The sequence below is a fragment of the Chiloscyllium punctatum genome, chromosome 51 (genome assembly GCF_047496795.1).
Source record: "Chiloscyllium punctatum isolate Juve2018m chromosome 51, sChiPun1.3, whole genome shotgun sequence".
NCBI lineage: Eukaryota > Metazoa > Chordata > Chondrichthyes > Orectolobiformes > Hemiscylliidae > Chiloscyllium > Chiloscyllium punctatum.
The window spans coordinates 25,982,901-25,991,508 of NC_092789.1; positions in this window are offsets into that span (position 1 = coordinate 25,982,901).

Sequence of the window (8,608 nt, forward strand, 5' to 3'; positions counted from 1 at the left end):
TACTCTCCACATGGAGAGCGACAGGAGTAGACCGTTTGGGAAAGGATTTAAATGGGGGCTTGGGAAATAGATTGCTTTTCGGCATGAACTGAGACACCGAGATTGGGAAGCAATATTCTCAGGGAAATGCAGAACAAAAATGAGGAGTTTCTTTTCGAAGCACCTCGTGAAAGTGCTGGCCAGTTTTGTCCCAGTGGTAAGGAAGGGATGGTAGTTTGAAAGAATCTCGGATAACAAGTGATGTGGGACATCTATTCCACAGGGAGAACAATATTACTTAAAGTTGAAGAGGCAACTTTCAGACGGGGTTTTAGGGGATTGCAAGGTAGCCAGCAACGACCATCATTTTTGGGGCGGAAATGAGGTTGAGAGAGAGTGTGTGTTGTAGAAAGAGTGAGAGAGAGAGAGGAGAGAAGTGGCTGACGGGAACGTAAATTTTCCTACGCAAAAGGGACTAAACTCGAGCGTCAGTGGCCTTCGAGCTTTGAGTGCACGGATGTCTTTTCGGAAGTACGGTTCTGTGGTCGAACACCAGACTCCCCATTGGTATGTTGCCTCTCAGGTGCACTCAGATCGGCCGCACAACATTCTGAAGGAGGAGGGTAAACAGCCAATTATCGTGATGCATATAGGCACCAATGATGTGGTTAAAATGGATTGAGGCCCGACTAGCAGAGTTTAGAGAGTTCGGAGCCAATTTAAAAAGGACGACCTCAGAAGTACGAATAACAGGATAGTTACCCTTGCTCGTCAAAGTAGAAATGAAAGAATGAGCAGAATAAACGCATGGCTTGAGCAATTGTGCAGGAGGAATGATTCTGCCTTTTGTGACATTGAGTCTGGTGTTGGGGCAGGTAGGACTATTACATACTGCACAGTCTACACCTGGGCTGGACTAGAACCAACGTCCTCGGGGTTGCTTTTGATGATTATGTTTGGGAGGGATTAAACTATTTTATTCACAGGAGCGATGGAGAGAAACAGAGAAAGAGAGGACCACTGACCTGCCAGGAAGGAAAGTTTCCCTAAAAAAGTGGCAGGCATAATTTGCAAGAGTGGTGTGAGCGAAGACCTGAGTGGGAGCGGTCAAAATGCGCACTCGGAAGGTGAGTGCACTGATACATTTGGTGAGTGGATAAACCCGAGACACTACACGTGGAATGTTTCCCAACCGCATTTCTCCCCTAATCCAAGCCAAAGGACTCAGTGGTGTGTTGATAAGGTTTTTCCTTTTTATCCTGTGATTGATAAAAGCTTTTCCTTTTGTTTGTTATTCCTTAGGTAAGCATACCATTACAAATGGCAGGAGATAACCCGTGTTTTCCTTCGGTTTTCCAATGTTGAAGCTTAAGACCACGCCTGATGTCCCTGACCCTTTCACATGTGGGACACATGTCTTGCTGCCGCACTTGTTCGCCCGCAGGACATCTCTGGAGTTGCGGATGGGCTCAATTTGGAGCTTACGCGATGCTGAGGGAGTTGTGGATAGTACGTTTAGTGAATTGGTCACACCATATATGAGGATTACTGAGGGAGAATCGGAATCCGTGACGAAACGGCAGAGAAAGAGATTGAAGGCAGTGCAGATTTCGCCTTCGGGTCATCTCCTTCCAAAACAGGTATACTATTTTGGAGACTGTTTCAGGAGATGTCACCCCAGGGGAAGGCAACATCAGTGGGGTTCAGAGCACCAAAACTGCTGTAGAGAAGGAATGAAAAAGCGTGGAAGGGCCATAGTCATAGGAGACTCAATTGTAACGGGAACAGATAGTTGGTGCGGTGGTCGGAAACGAGACTCCCGAATGGTATATTGACTCACAGGTGCACGGGTCAGGGATGTTTCAAATCTGTTGCAGAACATTCTGAAGAGGGAAGATGAACAGCCAATTGTCGTGGTGCATATAGATAGCAATGATGGAGGTAGGAAAAGGGGTGAGAATCAATACGCACTACTAAGGGAGTTGAGAGCAATGTTAAAATTAAGACCTCAGATGTGGTAATCTCAGGATTGCAAAGATTGACACCCGCTCATCAGATTCCATGTTAAGGCTTAGGCAGGATGAATGTGTAGCTTGAGAGATGGTCCGAGGGAGGGGTTCGTATTTTTGAGATTTCAGAACTGCTTCTTGTGAAATGGAACAATGATAATTTGGATTGCCTGCACCTAGGTCGGACTTGACCAATGTCCTTGGGGATGCTTGTTCTAACGCTGTTGTGGTGGATTTAAACCATTGTGGGAGCGGATGGGAAGCAAATGTGAAGGGTAGCGGACAGTAGGAAGGAAGTAACTGAAGGCTAGAAGGATCTAGAAATTGCAGTCAACTTGACTCAGGAGAAGTTTAGGCAGGGTGCTCATGATGATAGAAAAGGGAGTGGTTGCCTGAGATGCACATGTTTTAATTCAAGAACGTTGTTAGGAAAGGTAGATTAACTTGGGGTAGTACCTGACAGAATGGCATTATTGCTTTACTTAGACTTGGTTGAGGGAAGGGCACAGAACATAGAGCATAGAACATACAACGTAACATCGTTGGCCGTCCATGTTGCGCCAACCTGTCAAATTAATCTGATGCCCATCTAAACTACGCCGTTCTGTTAATGATCATATCTATGTCCCATGTCTATTTGAATGCCCTTTATGTCGGCGAGTCTATTCTTGTTGCAGACTGGTCGGTCCATGAGCCAATTATTCTCTGAGTAAAGAAACTACCCCGATATCTGTCCTGAATCTCTCACCCCTCAATTTAAAGCTATGTTAGTAATCGCCATCCTGGGTAAAACGTCTTCCATTGTGCACCGTATCTAAGCTTCTGATCAACTTGCACGTTTTGATTAAGTTGCCTCTCAATGTTCTTCTCTCCAACGAAAACAGCCTCAGTTCTCTCAGTCTTCCCTCGTAAGACTATCCTTTCATACCAGTCAGTATCCTAGTAAATCCCCTCTGAACCCTTTCGAAAGATTCCACATCCTTCCTATAGTTTTGTGACCAGAACTATAAGCAAAGCCCGGGTTCAGCATTCCCAGTTTGTTTTACAGTTTAAGCATGCCTCATGGCTTTGAAACTCAATCTCCCTCCCCGTCAACGGCAGCACATCCAGACCATTAATAGACATGACAAACTACAGTGGCCCCAAAACAGATCCTTGTGGCACAACACTTATAACTGAGCTTCAATATGAACATTTCCTATCAATCACCGCACTCTGTCTTTTTCAGCCAGCCAATTAGCGATTCAGATCGTTAAATAACCTTCAGTCCCGAAACACCATATTTTGTTCAATGTTTGGGTCCATATTTTGTGCAATAATAGGCAACTAAATTTGCCAGGATATCATGCTTCAGGCCGGATAGAGAGGGCAGTAAAATTGGTGGAGATGTTGCATTTCTGTCAGAAAGGAGGGTTCAATGGAGGACTCGAGCAGTGAGGCAATATGGGCAGACGTCCGAAATACTAAGAGTGCAGTAACAATGTTAGGGATATGCTACAGGCCTCCCAATAGCGAACGTGATTTCGAGGTGCAAATATATAAATGGATTATGGACAGATTTCGGGCAACAGGGTGTTGGCGACAGGAGATTCCAATTTTCCAACATTTACTGGAATTAACTTCGTGTGAGTGATGTCGATGGAGCAGCAATTTTCGGGAGCATCGAGGAGGGCGTTCTGGAGCATTATATAAATAATCGAATTCCGGAAGAGGCTATACCGGACATGGTGTTGGGGAATGAGACCGGCCAGGTGGTTGATGTTTCAGTAGAAGATTAGCTTGGGAATAGTGATCACAAGTACATACGTTTTAGTATTCTCATTGACAAAGGTGGGAGTGGTCCTAATAGAAGAATGGTAAACTAAGGTACGGCCAACTATTCCAAAACTCGGCAGCAGCTCGGCAATTTAGAATGGGAAGAGCTGTTTGAAGGTTAATCTATATTTGATAGGAGTCGGGGTTTGAAAGAGCGGATGATTCAATTGCAGAGGAAACATGTTCCGACAAAATGAAAATAGAACTTGCAAAGATTGTGGAACCACTGATGACAAATGAAATTGTGAGACGAGCTAAGAGGAAACATGAAGCAAGATCGAGGAGATGCAAGACAGACGAACCTTTGGAATAACATTGAGAATGTAGGACCAATCTGGAAGGAGGAATTCAGAAGGATAAAAGGGTCATGAGATCTCTTTAGCAAACAGGGTTAAGTAAAATCCTGAGGCCTTGTATTCAAAAATAAGGAGTAAGTGAGTGACAAGGGAAATGATTGGCCCACTCAAGGACATAGGAGAAACGTTATTCATGAGTCAGAAAAAAATGTCTGAGATTCTTAACGAGTTCTTTCAATTGGTATTCAGCGAAGGGACGGACGTGGCGGCTGTTGACATCAGAGATAGATATTCGATTACTCTCGGTCATGTCGGCATAAGGAGGGAGAAAGTGTTGTATTTCAAAAGGCATGTAGGTGGACTGGTGCCCAGGTCCAGATGGGATCTATTCCAAGTCAATTGAAGGAGGTGAGAGAGGAAGAAGCTGGCGTCTTAACAGATATATTTGCTGCATCTTTGAGCACACGTGATGTCCTGGAGGACTGAATAATTGCTAACGTTGCAAGACCTCACACTGATCTATAATTAAGACCAATCACCATCTCACGGTCCCCATCCCCAGCTGACCAACGCCGAGCTAAATTTCAGACAACTTTCCACACTTTCCACCTTTGCAAAATTGCTAATCATGCCTTGTACATTCTAATCCAAATCATTCATTTAGACAACAAACAATAATCAGCCTAGCAGCGTCTCCTCAAGCACTCCACTGGACACAGATCTCCAGTCCAACAATCATCCTTCCACTATTACCACCTGCATCCTACCATCTTACTAATTATGTATCGATTTTGCCAGCATTCCCTGGATTCCATGCGATGTAACCATCCCGAACACACTGCCATTTGGAACATTATCAAATACGTTTCAAAATCCATACTGACCATGCCCAACGCACTGCCTTCGTCAACCCTGTTGGTCAGCTCATCAAATATCGAACAAATTTGTCAAGCATGATCTCCTGCTCAAGAAGCCATTCGAACTCTTCCTAATCAAACATTGCCTTTTCAAATACATTACAGAGTTTTCTATCAGAGTCATCTCAATTTACGTACCCAACACAACGTTGACACTTATTTGTGCATAGTTCCCACGTTTTTCTTTGTAGCACGTCTGGCTAAATGGCACAATTTTAGTCAACCTCCAGTCTTCCAGGACCTCCCCCGTGGCTAACATTATAGCAAACATACCAGCCAGACATCCCCCCCGCCACCCCACAAATTCGTTCAGAGGCTCTTGCAGCGTTCTTGAATTTATCTGGGCAGGCCTAAGAGACTTATTCACCTTCAAACATTCTAATACATCCAACACCTCCTCTACTGGGAAAGGGACTGTTCCCAAGATATGACCATTAACTTCAGCAAGGTCTCATGTCTTCAATTCCTTCTCGACGCTAAACACAGCAAGGAAGTATTCATTGAGTACCTCCCCATCTCCCTTCACACGTATATATTATCTTGGTCGTTGTGAGGCCATATTTACTCTTTCTTAATCAATTTTACCAAAATATGCGCAAACAATTCAATTTTTACCAATCATCCGATGACTTCTGCCAACAACTGAAATAACCTACAGTCGCAGAGACAGTGCTATAAGTAAGAAAGTAATCTTCCGAGTAATGCCTGTGAAGATAGAAAAAATATAGTTGGTTTCTCAGTCCATCTCTTTACGCACAGCATCAATACTTTTATGTTGTGCTGCTGGGCGTTTATTTTGGATTCAGTATTTCCATTGTCAAAGTTATATGTCGACAGCCATGACATTTTAGCCACTGCTACAAGTTATGAAATAATTCTTGGCAAGTCCAGACAGTTGGTCTGCTCTAATTGATGAACTAGGGCCGATGAATTGGAAAAAATCGGTCCACTCAATGTGCACTTCTATCACAACTTTGGGATTAACGGGACCTTCATCTACAAGGTTTCGTCTGTGAGGGCTAACGTGAATGTACATTACTGAGGATTGTGGACTGTAAAGTCTGATAAAGCCCTAAGTCCTGTGAGCACAGTCTTCCAAATTCTGGCCTCGACCACTTTTCGTCTGAGCCTGTATGTTGGAGGGACATTGGCATAAATTGATAAATCAAGTAACCTGTTTGTTGATTCCCAGAATATGCAGGACCCGCTGGCAACTCACTGAATGTTGAGAAAAAATATATGGAGGTATTGTCTCTGTCATTTGTAATTCAAGGATCATGCAATGAATGAAGCCATTGCTTGATGCAAAAGAAACCTGACAGTTCAAGTACACAAAATGCATCCTTCACACTCAGAAGAGGTTTTTGAGAATTGCAATGGTATAAAATAAAACTGCTTTATAGTGACTGCCTGAATTCATAAAGGGAAGCGAGATCCAAAGCAAAACTGAGTCAGGTCTGAAGGGGTTCAGTCAACCATTTTTCACAATGAGTATTAGAAGCCAATGCAATTCCAAAACTCATCGTGCTTTCAGAGATATTCACCTTTTTCAGAACTGTCAACTATCTGCATTACGACACAGTCAAGACCGAAGTTTTTAACTTTCTTCTGTACCACGACCCATGCCGGTTACGAGCGACACTGTGTCACAATGCTAGTATTTTTACAAGATACTATGCCATTGAGTTTCTTTTTTCCAGAGAGGTTGAAATTAGCCTGTTTCCAACCAGGCTGGGTTTGAAAGGTTTATTGGTGCTAATGTTCGTTTAGATTGGAGATTATGATTAAGTTCAGAAGTTGTGCTGTGAAGAAAGGCTTCTGGGGCAATTCCAGCTAAGAACTCGCTCTCGCACACTTCAAGCCTGTAAGCCCTAATTTGTTTCAGTTTTACTCTTTCTGCAAAGTGCTGTGTACCTTGGGAGACTGTTGGAAGTATTTTTGTACCAGCATCATTAGGTCTGGATGTCTCTCGGTTCTTTTGGATCGGGTAAGTTATCAGGTAATCTATTGTGTGATCTTTTAGTTGCATTCCGTAATTTTCTGATTAATCCTGTTTGGTTAAAACTTGACAGTCAGATCAGCTAATTCACGCTGAGAATTTCGTTGTACATTTACCTGAGACAAATAGCAAATTTACCGTCTGGGCTACCCGCTTAAAATTGCTTTGAGGGGTTCGGGCCTGGTCTGTAACAACTGTGAAACTAAATACTTTAGTTCTGCGTCAACCTATCAATTGGAAAGTGGCAGAAATTGAAAGAAAACCAGGTTAATAACTGATTACTGGCCTGGTTGCAATAGAAACACTGGAAAATATTATTTCGAAGTGGGAATACACAACTCATTTCCTCAGTACCCACTCCGCCAGTGAACATGATCATGACTGAACTTATCCTGGTCACAACTCCCGTTTCCTGTATTTCACCTAACACATTTTCTGATAGGTTTCATCGGAAACACATTTATTCCTCGCCTGAATCCGTCAATTGTTTGTGAACCATTTCAGTGAGTGCCACAGATTCACATATCTGACAGAATTAGTTTCTCCTCATCTCAGTTTTAAATCTGCCTCCTCTCATTCTCGCTCTTTCTGACCTCTTGTTTCAGGCTGTTCTACACGGCGGAGCATTTGATCAACAATCTCAGCTAAAAAAATAAACTTTAGCGTTTGCTATCCCCAACCTGGACCCGCTCTCATTCTTCTCAAAGGCAGCGATTCGAAGCCCAAGTATTTTAAAAACTGATCCTGCGACTGCCCGTTCCAGACCGGGAATTAACCTGAGGAACATCCTCTGAAAGGCGTCCATTCCCAGCACACCCTCCCTCCCGTGAGGAGACCAAAATTGGACACAGACTTTCAGGTGTGGTTTTACCAAAGCTTTACAAAAGTATAACAACACATTTTTACATTTAATCATTTCCTCCTTTTACATTAAATACCGGACATTTGTTTCCAGGTCATTATATACTGAATCTAAATAGTTGAGGTCTGATAAGGGCATCAACTCCCCACGACAGATGTGAACTACTTAATCTATACGTACCACTTTTTGTGTCCATCCTCTTTTGCATAAGGATGTTATATTATTCTGTTTCCAATCGACTGATAACTGTCCACAGTCCAGAGTATTTTGGAAAACATAATTTATGAAATCAGCATCTTTCCTGCCACATCCTTTAATTACCTGCATGCAATCCATCAGGGCCTGAGGACTTAACCATATTTACACCCAGCAGTTCACTGAAGATTTTCTCCTGAGTTATTATAATTTCACCAACTTACTATGTTGTTACTGCAGGTTTTCAAACATAGTTATTTTTTCCACCGTGAAAACAGCATCAAAGTATTGGTTTACTGACTCTGGAATTTTTCAGTTCCTCCTCATTTCCCGCCATTTCATTCTCGAAAGGTCCATCAATTAGTTTCAGTACTCTCTTCATTTTTTGTTTAACTATGAATGCGGGTAGAATCAGTATTAAAGGTTCCTGCTTATACGTGTTTCGTTGCTCATTTAGTTCCTTTGATTTCATTTTAGCGACTATTTGCTGACTTTTAAAGTTCTCCCAATTCTCGAGAATGATGTGCCCTCGTCTT